Here is a 12995-nt window from a genome sequence, read left to right as displayed (position 1 = left end):
AATCTAACTACTCATGCCCATGGATCTAATTAAATCGAAATTAGTAAGAAAAATGCTATAAACTTGCACATGAACCGCATTAACTGGAGAAAAGTGATGAAAACTAACTGGTTATTTTATTTTCGGTGTAGATGATGGTCGTTGACTGCGACGTTGGTGTAGTTGTCGGTGGTTGATCGGTCAAATTTCTGGAGTCGGTCGGTCGGGGTCGGTCGGTCGGTCAGAGATTTTCAAACAGTCTGAAGGGTTAAATGGCCTTTTACTGTGAAGTTTTTTTTTAACTTAATTTGTTTTTTTTTTAATTCATTTAATGGGTCAAAGGCCAATGTCAAATTTTGCTACTGTGGAAGAGTCATTTTCGTGTATTTCCTCGACCGGATGGGGTGGTGGATAGGAATTATACCATAGGTAGTGACTTTCATGGTGGCAGCGACTGGCGGTGGCAGTGTTGTTAGTGTGAATAGAAACTGAGTGTGGAGGTAAAGTGGCGACAGCAATAGTGACAAAGTATCAATGATGAGCAAGGATCGAAGGCAGGGAGTAGGATAAAGGTTAGATGAGGCCAAGTTTGTTGTTGTCGCAACGGCAGAGAGGTGTTGGTAGTGGTGAGCGAGTGCGGCGACAACGATTGGTGTAGGTGGTCGGCGAAGGAGAGTGTGGGTTGTGACTAGGATATGGTGAATGCCGTCAAATGATGGTTGGTGATGGTGGGAGTGAAAGGGCTAGCTAGATGAATCCACTGGTTGTATGAGTGTGATATTTGCGTGCGACAACTCTGTAGGTGCTTGGTTGTCAGCGATGGGAGGTAGACCAAGAAGCCGTTGGATCAGTTTGGGCTATGGATCAATTGTATTGGTCAAGTTTCAACCATGGGCCTCGGTTTTGAATTGAATTATGGGCTTAAAGAAGATTTTGTTATTTTAGTTGATGCTTGTCATACGTAGTGTGAGCTTGTGCTCTAATAGAGTTTGAAAAATAATCCAAGAATATGGGATGATAAGTGGGCCATTTTGGGGTTTGGGCTTGGAATTAGCTCGGATGGAAGGCAACAGTAATAAAACCCTATGAAGAAACTAGAAAAAGAAGAAACTATTGCCAAAACAAATTTTTTCTTTGTGCTGCTCTAGGGTTTTGGAGAAACGGATCAATGAGTAGAAAATTACGTGCAGCGAGTGCGTGATTTTATGAAGATGGGTGCAAAATTTTCTGGAAAATAATTGAAGGAGATTTGATGGATCGGATTAAGAAATATTACCCAAGTTTAGCTCTGATACCAAATTTGATGCAGGATAAAAAAAAATGGCAGCAATAAAGGGGAAAGAAACCAGAGAGAATGGGGAGAGAAATCGGAGAAGAAGCAGAAATTCCGGAGAATAGGGGAAGGAAGAGGTGGGAGACACCAAAACCAATCTCAATTCATCATAATCATCAACTCTCAATTACATAGCAAAGTAAGTTTAAATAACTAAGCAAAACCCTAAAGAGAAGAGCCAAGCCCACTAAATAATAGTTCAACTAAAATAAACAGAATAAATAAGAGTCCAAATAAAAATAAAAATAAATATAGGTGACGTCCTCATCACAAGGTTTGGAGCCATGGGTCTACAAGCATGTGAACGTGAGCACGTAATTATCTCTAGTGTATAGAGAATGTGATGTCATAAAACATAATCTAAACTATGCTAATTCTTATCACTTGATGAGCACAAGAAAGTGAATAAAAAAAAGTGATAACAAATAAAGATTAGTGAGAATTTCAGAATAGAGTAAATTAGTGCAGAATTTTACATGAAGTGTGTAGAAGGTGAACAAACACACCACATCGAAGAAAATATTGATCAATTATTTTCCCAGAGATAAGAACCGTAAATTGTAAACAAACAATGGTTGGCACAAAGATTAACAGTAGTTATTTTAGAAAACAATAAAGATAGATATAGGAAATTCTAAAAGTTCATATCACCAAAAGAAGTAAATAATAGAGATGAATACTGGCTACAATGAGCGCTTTCAATTCGGGGAAAACAGGATACTGCAAATATTAACAAAACACTCAAATCGTGATCATAAAAATTTACTAATCTTGTTTTGATGGTTCCTTGACCTCCTCGGAACCATCATCCTACACACCAGAACAATAATTATTATTTACCAGTAATTCACTAATTCCTTTAAATAATAGCATTGGTTGGGGCAGAAAAATTTACCTGCATGTCTGAAGTCCACATAGTTAGGTTGTCACGGAGAAGCTGCATGATCAGAATGCTATCCTTGTAAGACTCTTCTCCAAGGGTGTCCAGCTTCGCAATTGCCTCATCAAAAGCCTTGCTTGCCAGAATATTATGAACAACATTAGTCATAATGCATACTTATAACACTCCTATCAACTAAAAAGGCCCATCTGAATTACAAGCTCCAGCCATTTCCAATCTCGTTGACGTTAACCACCAAAGATTCAGAACTAGGTACTCTATACATTTTTTGGGACTTAAAAAACAACTAAGGGATTGGAGACGACAAGTATAATTTTCTAGTAAGCCCAATCGGGAGAATTCAGTATCTCATAGTAGAAAACTGAGAAGTTGAGAGCAAGTCCAAGCCGGATGGGATGTGTTGGGGGCAAGCTCTGCATTTGCAATGTCCTAAAAATACAAAATCCAAAATTGCACTCAAAATATACAATTCAACACATAAAGTTTTGTTAGTCCCAGTTGTTCAAACCTTTTATTCGTTCGAGTATTTTTCAGTAAAATACAAAACCCAAAAGTGCAGAAAAATTATAAAAACAACACAAAGAATTTTCGGCCAAAAGCCCCGAGGTTCGACAACCAACTAACGCCTACATCCCCATTAAGCATCCATACGGATTAAGCTCGAATCCACTATCAAGATACCCATATTGGGCAAAACCAAGTTCCAAACATATGAGAGTACACTGACGTTTCTCCTAATCACAAGAGGCCCTCAAATTCTATACATGGATCTCACACAGAGATAAATCTCAACAATTTCTTTAAAGGATTTCACACAGAAATCACAAAGTAAACCCACAGAAAATGGAGAGTTCGAAGAGAAAGAACGGCAGTCAAGAAAATGAAAAGTTAGGGTTAAACAAAATGTCTCAAACCCTAGTTATATGAGGCGTCTTCCATAGACCAATCCAACGATCACAATTATGCCACGCGTAGGAGATCCAGCAGAGGACGCATTTTGGATTTAAATTGCGTTTCCAGAAAACACGACTTTGTCAAGTCTAGAACCTTCAGTAAATGTTTGTTAAAATAATTGGGCCGAGTCATGCAGAATATCAATTGGGCTCAAAGATTTCAGCAGCCCAAATCCTTACAATCTCCACCTTGCTAGAATTTTGAAGCTAGTTAAGTGGATTCGATCATAAACCGTTTTTCATTTGCTCTTTATTACCTGTTAACAATAATAAGAATTAGTAAACTTCAAGATTCAGAAATTTCAAAGAATCAAAAAATTTACTGATTGGTATTACTTTTGTACCTAAATCTGCAGGATTGACCGTAGTAGAAATTTTAACCAATTTTATATCACCATTTTCTACAATATCCCTTATAAAATGAAACTTAACATCTATATATTTTGTTCTATCATGAAAGACAGGATTTCTACTCAAGAAAATTGCACTCTGATTATCAGAACAAATCTCCACCTTATTTCTTATAACATCTAATTCATTTACCAAACCCATTAACCAGATTCCTTCTTTTACTGCTTCTGTGGCAGCAATATACTCTGCTTCAATAGAGGATAGGGCCACAAGTTTCTGTAGTTGAGCTTTCCAACTAATACATGTATCATTTATCACATAGAAAAATGCAGTAGTTGACTTTCTATTGTCAGAATTTCCAGCAAAATCAGAGTCTACATAGCCTTTGAAACTTAAACCATTTTTATTAGTTTTAAACATAAGTCCTAAATTTTGTGTGCCCTTTAAGTATTTCATTAAGTTTTTCATGGCTTCCCAGTGAAGTACACCTGGGTTGCTCTTAAATCTACTTAAAACACTCACAGCCTAGGCTATGTCAGGTCTAGAACATACCATGATGTACATTACAGATCCAACTGCATTAGCATATGGTATGTGTAACGTTCTTTTAAATTCAATTTCATTTTTAGGGGATTGATCAATAGACAATTTAATATTTGCAGATAGAGGTAAACTAACAGGTTTGGTATCATGCAATGAAAAGCGTCTAATTACCTTTTCAATGTACCCTTTTTGAGTTAAAAACAATTTTCCATTTTGTCTATCCCTTTTTATTTCCATTCCTAAAATCTTCCTAGCAGGTCCTAAGTCTTTCAACTTGAATTCAGACTTCAATTTTTCTTTTATAGAGTTCAATGCATCAAAGTCATTACCGGCTAGGAGCATATCATCCACATACAAAAGCAGATAAAAGAATTCAGATCTCTCATTTCTTTTGAAATAAAAACAGGGATCATATTCAGATTTTCTGAACTTAAGTCCTTGTATAAAAAGGTCAAACCTTTTATACCATTGTCTTGGGGCTTGTTTTAGGCCATATAAGGACTTACTTAATAAGCACACTAAGTGTTCTTTATTTTTAACTTCAAAGCCTTTTGGTTGTGTCATGTATATGGTTTCATCTACAGAGCTATATAGAAAAGCGGTTTTTACATCTAATTGTTCAAGTTCTAAGTCAAATTGAGCAACAAGGGCAAGAAGTATCCTAATTGAAGTGTACTTCACTACAGGTGAAAATATTTCAGTGTAGTCAATGCCCTCTCTCTGTGTAAAACCTTTAGCCACCAGCTTAGCCTTATATCTTTTGTCATTTGAAGTATATTCTCCTTCTTTTATTTTGTAAACTCATTTACAATCAATTAGTTTGCAGTCTTTAGGTTTGTCCACTAAGTTCCAGGTTTTATTTTTATACAGAGAACTCATCTCTTCTTGCATTGCTGCAACCCATTTAGCAGAGTCTTTAGAGGTTATAGCCTCTTCATAGCATTTAGGTTCCTTATCTAAGAATTCTTTATCTACCTGATCAGACACATAGTCTGCAAACTGGTACCTAGAAGGAGGTCTAATAGTTCTTCTCTCTCTATCTCTGGCTAACTGATAGTCCTGCAGGTCATGTGCAGGTTCTAAGTCTTGAGAATTATCTACATTGTCATCATTAGTGTCTGACTGGGTCTCAACCTGAGGTGTCTCCACCTCAATATGTATTTGTTCAAGGGGATTTTGGCTTTCAAAATTTATTTCAGTCATAACAAAATCATTATCTGTAATTTTATCTTCATTATAGTCACCAAGACATGGGAAAACATCTTCATTAAAAATCACAGACCTACTTATGATTACTTTAAATCCTTTGGCTTCCTTCAACCAGAGTCAATAGCCTTTTACCCCTTCTCTATATCCTAAGAAAACACATTTCAGAGATCTTGGGTCAAGTTTGGAGTCAATTTGGTGAGCATAGGTTGCACACCCAAAGGTTTTTAGATAAGAATAATCTAGAACAGATCCTGACCATATTTGCTGTGGTATCTTGTTATTTAATGAAGTGGAAGGACACAGATTTATCAGATAGCAAGCAGTTTTTACTGCTTCCCCCCAAAAAAAATTTACTAGTCCTGAACTAATCAGCATGCACCTCGTTCTCTCAAGAATGGTTCTATTCATTCTCTTAGCTACACCGTTTTGTTGAGGAGTATAGGTGACAGTCCTATGTCTTAGTATGCCATTAATACTGCAGTACTGATTAAATTCAGTATTGCAGAACTCCAACCCATTGTCAGTTCTTAAAACTTTGATTTCTACTAAGGGTTTCCACTCCTTAAAGACTAAGAAGGTGTCTGATTTTGATTTTAGTAGGAAGATCCAAAGTTTCTTGGAGTAGTCATCAACAGTAAGGAGGTAATATCTATATCCAGATGTAGTGGACACAGGTGCAGGGCCCCATAAGTCACTATGAATGTATTCAAGTGTATTTTGAGACTTATGAGTGCCATGATTAAAGGGCATTCTATTCTGTTTTTCCATAATGCAATGTTCACAGAAGGTTAACATCTGAACATTGTCATTCCCAAAAACACCAGCTTTTGAAAGTGTCTTTAGACCTTTCTCACTAAGATGACCTAGTCTTTTGTGCCATAGATCAGAATTATCTAGTTGTGTCATCAAATTCACAGCAGTATTATGAATGACATCATCAGGATTTAGGATATAGATACCATTTATTTTGGGTGATTTGAATATAAGTGACTGATTTCTATTTAATTTTGTGAAGTCATCCTTAATTTCAATTTGATACCCTTCATCATCTAAGACCCCAAGGGATATAAGATTCCTCCTAAGTGCTGGGACATATCTAGTATGATTTAGCCTTAGCTGTTGACCATTTTTCAATTTTAAAACAATGTTTCCAATTCCTTTTACTTGACAGGAATCATTATTTCCCAATTTTACACATCCACCACTAAGGTTTGTGTAATTAGAAAACCATTTAATATTAGGCCTCATATGAAAGGAGCACCCTTAATCTAGAACCCAGTCATATTCAGATTTCTCTAATGAGTGCACATAAGCTACCTCAATATCAGCATCTTTTTCCCTTTCATAGGAAGTAGCAATGGCTGAAGTGCCATTTTCTTGCTTAGAGCCATTTCCTAGGTCCTTAGCCTTTTTGAAGCAGTCTTTTATCAAATGACCAATTTTACCGCAGTAATAGCATTTTCTATTGTTAGCCTTTCCTTTGTATAGCTTCTTATCCTTTCCTTTATTATTTCCCCAATTCTTTTTAGAGAAATTTTTATCTCTATTGTAGTTAGCTTGACTAAAGTTATTTAAACCTTTTATGGGAATTTTTGGATTGGACATTGATTTTTCAACATTTAAGGCAACTTTATGTTCAGATTTAAGATCTAAATCTCTAGTCTTGAGTGAGTCATGAATGATTTCAACAGTTAAGTCACTCCTACCATATTCAAAGGCATTCTTAATGTCTTTCTACTCAGAGATCTTTTTCCCACAATTGGTTAAATCTTGTGTGATTTTATTAAACATGTCCATATTTTCTTCTAGGTCTGCAGTAGGGTCAAATTTATGACTAAAGAATTCTTTCCAGAGGAAGCACTTATTTGGGAGAGACTTAGAAACATATTATTTTTCTAAGGCTGTCCACAACTCAACAGCAGCAGTAGAAGTTCCTATCTTTCTAATCACAGAGTCAGGTAGATGAAGAAATATTGTACTCCATGCCAATTCATCTTGCTCGGTTTTTCTAACTTCTGACAAAGTTTCTGGCCAAGATTCATCAATTGCTTTAACACATTTTAATTGCATTAAGAGGGTTTTCACTTTCTGGCTCCAGAGAGTAAAATCCCCTTTGCCATCCCAATGTTGAATATCAGTTTTAGTGGACATATTGTGGGACATATTGTTCAAGTATAGCACTATAGTATTTTAGATGAGTTAGGTAAGATTTAATTCCCCAAAAAATTGTCACAGTTTATGCAGAACACAACAGAGATATATTGCATAAAACAGTTCACACTCAGTAAACTTCTTACTTGACAATTTATTTTTGCATTAACAAATAAAACAATTTCTTGCCTAATTATGTAAAATGTGAGTGCATACACAAAAATAATTGAATAATGTCAACTGCAGATTGTTGACTAGTATTGTGAAATCCTATATACCAAATTTAAGATATGCAGAAATTAACATAAATCGCAGTACATAGAAAAATTATGCCCTAATGGATTTCTTCACGGTTCCTTAATTCCCTCAGATTCTAGGGTTCTCGCATGAAACCCTAGACAAAGGAAAATTAAGGGGGTTCGAAGAAATCCCTAACTTAACCTTAATCAAGATTCAGTAAATATTTAAATTTGGACAAGGTATAGATTTCACCAGATCTGCAATTTATTTCGAAGGGTACCAATCTGTTTCCACAGATCTACTCAAGATTCAAATTGAAGAGATTTTCCTGTACAACAGAAACAGACCTATTAATTTTTGATAGTTCTAAGCACAATCGTGTTACAGAATGCAAGGTTTGAACAACAATATTTTTAAAAACGAATTTTAGCAGTGGCTCTAATACCACTGTTAGTCCCAGTTGTTCAAACCTTTTATTCGTTCGAGTATTTTTCAGTAAAATACAAAACCCAAAAGTGCAGAAAAATTATAAAAACAACACAAAGAATTTTTGGCCAAAGGCCCGAGGTTCGGCGACCAACTAATGCCTACATCCCCGTTGAGCATCCATACGGATTAAACTCGAATCCACTATCAAGATACCCATATTGGGCAAAACCAAGTTACAAACATATGAGAGTACACTGCCGTTTCTCCTAATCACAAGAGGCCCTCAGATTCTATACATGGATCTCACACAGAGATAAATCTCAACAATTTCTTTAAAGGATTTCACACAGAAATCACAAAGTAAACCCACAGAAAATGGAGAGTTCGAAGAGGAAGAACGGCAGACAAGAAAATGAAAAGTTAGGGTTAAACAAAATATCTCAAACCCTAGTTATATGAGGCATCTTCCATAGACCAATCCAACGGTCACAATTATGCCACGCGTAGGAGATCCAGCAGAGGACGCATTTTGGATTTAAATTGCGTTTCTAGAAAACATGACTTTGTCAAGTCTAGAACGTTCAGTAAATGTTTGTTAAAATCATTGGGCCGGGTCATGCAGAATATCAATTGGGCTTAAAGATTTCAGCAGCCCAAATCCTTACAAGTTTTATGATCTAAGATGATAACCATCAAGTTAACTGGTTCTCTCTCTCTCTCTGTGTGTATTAATCTGATTTCTCTGCTGCATTTGCACAAAAGTGCCATTCACATTTGTACCAAAGCATCCTAATGCGCATGAAAATATACTCCAAGTTACAAAATAAGCATTCAACCCCAAAATCGCATCAATTTGTACGAGAGAATATATTAGCTGCAATCCATCTAATTGATCGCCTTCAGATAGCACAATATTAATCAAATTAAAAATTAGTGTAAGGGTTAAACCACTTTTCCAGAAGAAGTGCCAAACTCTCCAGGTGCCAAGAGGTGATTTGATGGAAATGATGAATGCGTTTCAGACAGTCCAATCAAAGAGTGCCATGTGACATTATGTCAATGAATAATGCTACGTAGCCCCACTAGGGTTGCAAACTCAATTTAGGTGGCAATATATGATTGATTAAATTAATTGTAAAATTTAATTCTACCTATCAATTAATGACACGTTAGTGCCACTAGACTGGACCTAGTGGGGCTAAATAGCATTCCTCTGTGTCAATTATTCTGACACTGTAGCATAGTTCAATTGTGTCAACCATTATTTAGTTCCTCAACTTCACCTAAAAGCATGGCAACAATTTTTCATAAACAAATAAAAAAGAGACAGTGTGCACAGTTCCTCTTTAATGAGTAAACGACATAAAAATTATAGATCACTGACTACGGCGGTTCATATTAACTATTTATCCCCAACAAACAACACGCACGCACAATAAAATGTAAATTCCACTGGTCCATAGAGTAATTTTTTCCCCATGATTACCCCTGGATCCAAAAAAAAGAAGAAGTAAAAAACTCTAACCTGAGCCGACTTGTAAGCCGAGAAAGTGTTCTCAACTGTTTCGTTTCGCTCTGCTCCTATCTTAAACTCCGCCAAGTAGCGATGATAGTCTCCTTTCATCTTCAAGTAAAACACTTTAGAATCTCAGCTTGATGCAGATCCTATGAGCTTTGTGTCAAGAAGTTCCAAAATCCCTTCACAGATGGACGAGAGCTCAGATTCGATCTTAGATCTCTATCCCTTTATCGCAAACACGTGACTCTCGTTACCACGGCTCTCCTCCTTCTACTCAATTGAGGAGATGATACGCCAGGATGCGCGACAAGCACCGATCACGTTCTTATAGGCCATTGACAGGGGGTTGAGCTCCTCCATAGTCAACTTCTCGCCGTCGTCCGTAGCCGCCGCCACCTTCTCTATAAATTCCACCATCTCCTCATAACGCTCGGCCTGCTTTGCCAACTTCGCCATGCACAGGCTCTCCTCACGAGGGGACGCGGGAGGGATTTTTAGAGAGAGAAAATTTTACTTTTTTAGGAGGAAATAAGTGAAAATTGCCATTTGACCCGCCCTTATTTCCACGTTGGCCTTTGACTGATTTATAAAAAAATGAAAATACAATTTAAAGACACTTTTCTAAAAATACCCCTCCATCCTCCTCTCTCTCTGTCGACAGTTCGGAAAGAAAAAATCAGATTCACTAATAGTCGACCGTCCAGACATCTCCCTTACCAAAGAATTTTCGGTTGCCGGCTTTTAAGAGTTGTAAAGGTTAGTTTTTGTGGAATTATAATTATATTATTGAGTTTTGTTGAGTTTTAGTTACATTATTGGTTGGAATATGATTTTTGTGGTATGAAATGCATGATTTATGGTAGATTTGCGTATAGATGAAGTGTATTGACCAAATTTTGCTGTTTGGGGAGCTCCAACTCGTCAAAATGGTGGAATCCGGCCAGTGGATGTGGATTTTTTGTTACAGCCGGGTTGAACCGGCTGTTAATAGTCGGTGTTTTTTTTTTTTTGTAATATTAAATTTCCTAAATTAATTTAAAGAATTTTGTTAATTTAGAATTTATTTTCAAATTAATTATTTAATTGGAATTTTGACTTTTTTATTTTTATTTTTTATTTTAATTGAAATTGAAATTTTCATTTTAGTTATAATTTTAATTTAAAGAAATTTTTTATTTTAAAATTAATTTTTTAATTCTAAATTCAACTTTTTATGTTAAATTTAATTGTAATAGTAATTTTATTTTAAATTCACATTTTTTAATTATAATTTTAATGTAAATAAATTTGTTATTTTGAAATTAATTTCAAAATAAATTTTTAATTCTAATTTTTAATTTTTAATTTTCATTAAATTTTAGTTGTTTATTTTATTTTATTTTAATTTAAAGAAATTTGTTATTTTAGAATTTATTTTCAAATTAATTATCTAATTCGAATTTTGAATTTTGAATTTTTTATTTTATTTTAAATTTAAATTTTCATTTTAGTTAAAAATTTTAATTTAAAGAAATTTGTTATTTTAAAATTAATTTTCAAATTACCATTTTAATTCTAATTTCAGCTTTTTATGTAAATTTAATTGTAATTGTAATCTTATTTTAAATTTACATTTTTTTAATTATAATTTTAATGTAAAGAAATTTTTTATTTTAAAATTGATTTCAAAATAAATTTTTAATTCTAATTTTTAATTTATATTTTAAATTTAATTTTAGTTTTTTATTTTATTTTATTTTAAATTTAAACGTTCATTTTAATTTAAAGAAACTTTTTAATTTAGAATTTATTTTCAAATTAATTATTTAATCCAAATTTTGACTTTTTAATTTTAATTTTTAATTTTATTTTAAATTTAAATTTTCATTTTAAATAATTTAATGTAAAGAAATTTTTTATTTTAGAATTATGTTCGAATTAAATTTTTAATTCTAATTTAAAATTTTTTTTTATTTAATTATAATTATTTTATTTTATTTTATTGTAAATTTAAATTTTCATTTTAGTTATAATTTTACTGTAAAGATATTTGTGATTTTAAAAGTAAGGTTAAAAATTCGATTTGCTTAATTTTGGGTTATTATGCTTCATTCTATTATTTTATGTACAATATTCTAATATTCTGCTTCAATTTTTGTAGGATGGATTATCATCTGGTTGCAGAGTTGAGACAGATGCCAGACAAAGTTACGTGGAACAGTAACTTTGACAACTTCACCAAGGTCCTAGAGCTGCTGGACGATCAGCATGCAGATATGCTGCGTTAGTCTTTTCTGTGGCCTCTATACCCTATGAGAGAGTTGCAGTATTTGGATCAGATGATGGATGCTCTTTTATGTCGGCTGCTGAGTCCAGTTGACGGCGATGCCCTCCACTTTAACTTGGGGGGCAAAGTCGCTAGCTTTTCCATGTTCGATTTTGCCCTACTGATTAGATTGAAGATTACGGGCGATGAGGCAGCTAGCGACGGGACTCAGAGAAGAAATAGGCTGTAGGACACTTACTTCTAGGGACAGGGGACGATGGTTTTGCCTCAACTGATGAACGCGATCAGGAGGTGTGACGAGATGTTGGACAGACTGAAATTAAGTCTGGTCTACATCATTGAGAACGTGATACGGTGTCACCACAAGAAGACTGCAATCGACCTCTTCCACCTTGAGATCGTCGACAACATAGACTGCTTCAACAGCTGTCCATGGGGTTGCCGATATTTCGAGAACACTGTCCACATCTTCACCAGACCGCACTTGAAGCCCAAGGGGCCCGTGCGTAAGTACGACACGTATGGATTCCCCTTGGCGCTATAGGTAAATGATTAACGCAATCAATGTTAAAATATTTTTTCTATTAAATTTGTATGTACTAATTTATGTGTTGCAGGTCTGGGCGTATGAGACCATCCCCATATTGGGTACCCACTTTGCGCGGCGAGAGGAGACACGCTGTCCTTGTATGCACCATTAGCCAGCATCTCGAGCGGAGGGATGTCCCACTGGAAAACAATTATCGACGACCCTCGTGTGAATATTATTAAGTTGTGATTTATATTGTACATAGTGTAACATTACATGATTTTATCTTTTTAAAATGTCAATTTGTCAGCTTGAAGTAATAACTCATTTGACGCCGGGTCTTGTGAGCGAAGTAGCGGTTCCGCACGCCCAGGGCATCACCTCCGCCACCAGCGTCACTTCCTCTCCCTCAGAGTGATTATTCTAATGATCTGTACCATCGCCTGACTGGATTTATGGTGCAGGAGGTCGATGCACTGCGTCGAGAACTGGCAGGAGTTATATCAGGGGAGGTTGACGCGCTGTGTCAAAAGCTGATAGGAGTTATATTAGAGGAGATCGGCGCACTGTGTCAAAAGCTTATAGAAGTTAT

The 12995-nt window shown here is 35.2% G+C and overlaps 1 pseudogene; it reads right to left on the bottom strand.

The window, feature by feature from the left end:
• Window positions 1-210: 210 nt before the first annotated feature.
• Window positions 211-10100, bottom strand: LOC111401161 (annotated as a pseudogene).
• Window positions 10101-12995: the final 2895 nt, after the last annotated feature.

Source organism: Olea europaea, chromosome 10 (genome assembly GCF_002742605.1).
Source record: "Olea europaea var. sylvestris chromosome 10, O_europaea_v1, whole genome shotgun sequence".
Lineage (NCBI taxonomy): Eukaryota > Viridiplantae > Streptophyta > Magnoliopsida > Lamiales > Oleaceae > Olea > Olea europaea.
Note: the sequence above shows the minus strand (reverse complement) of the source record. Positions and strands in the feature narration are given on the sequence as shown.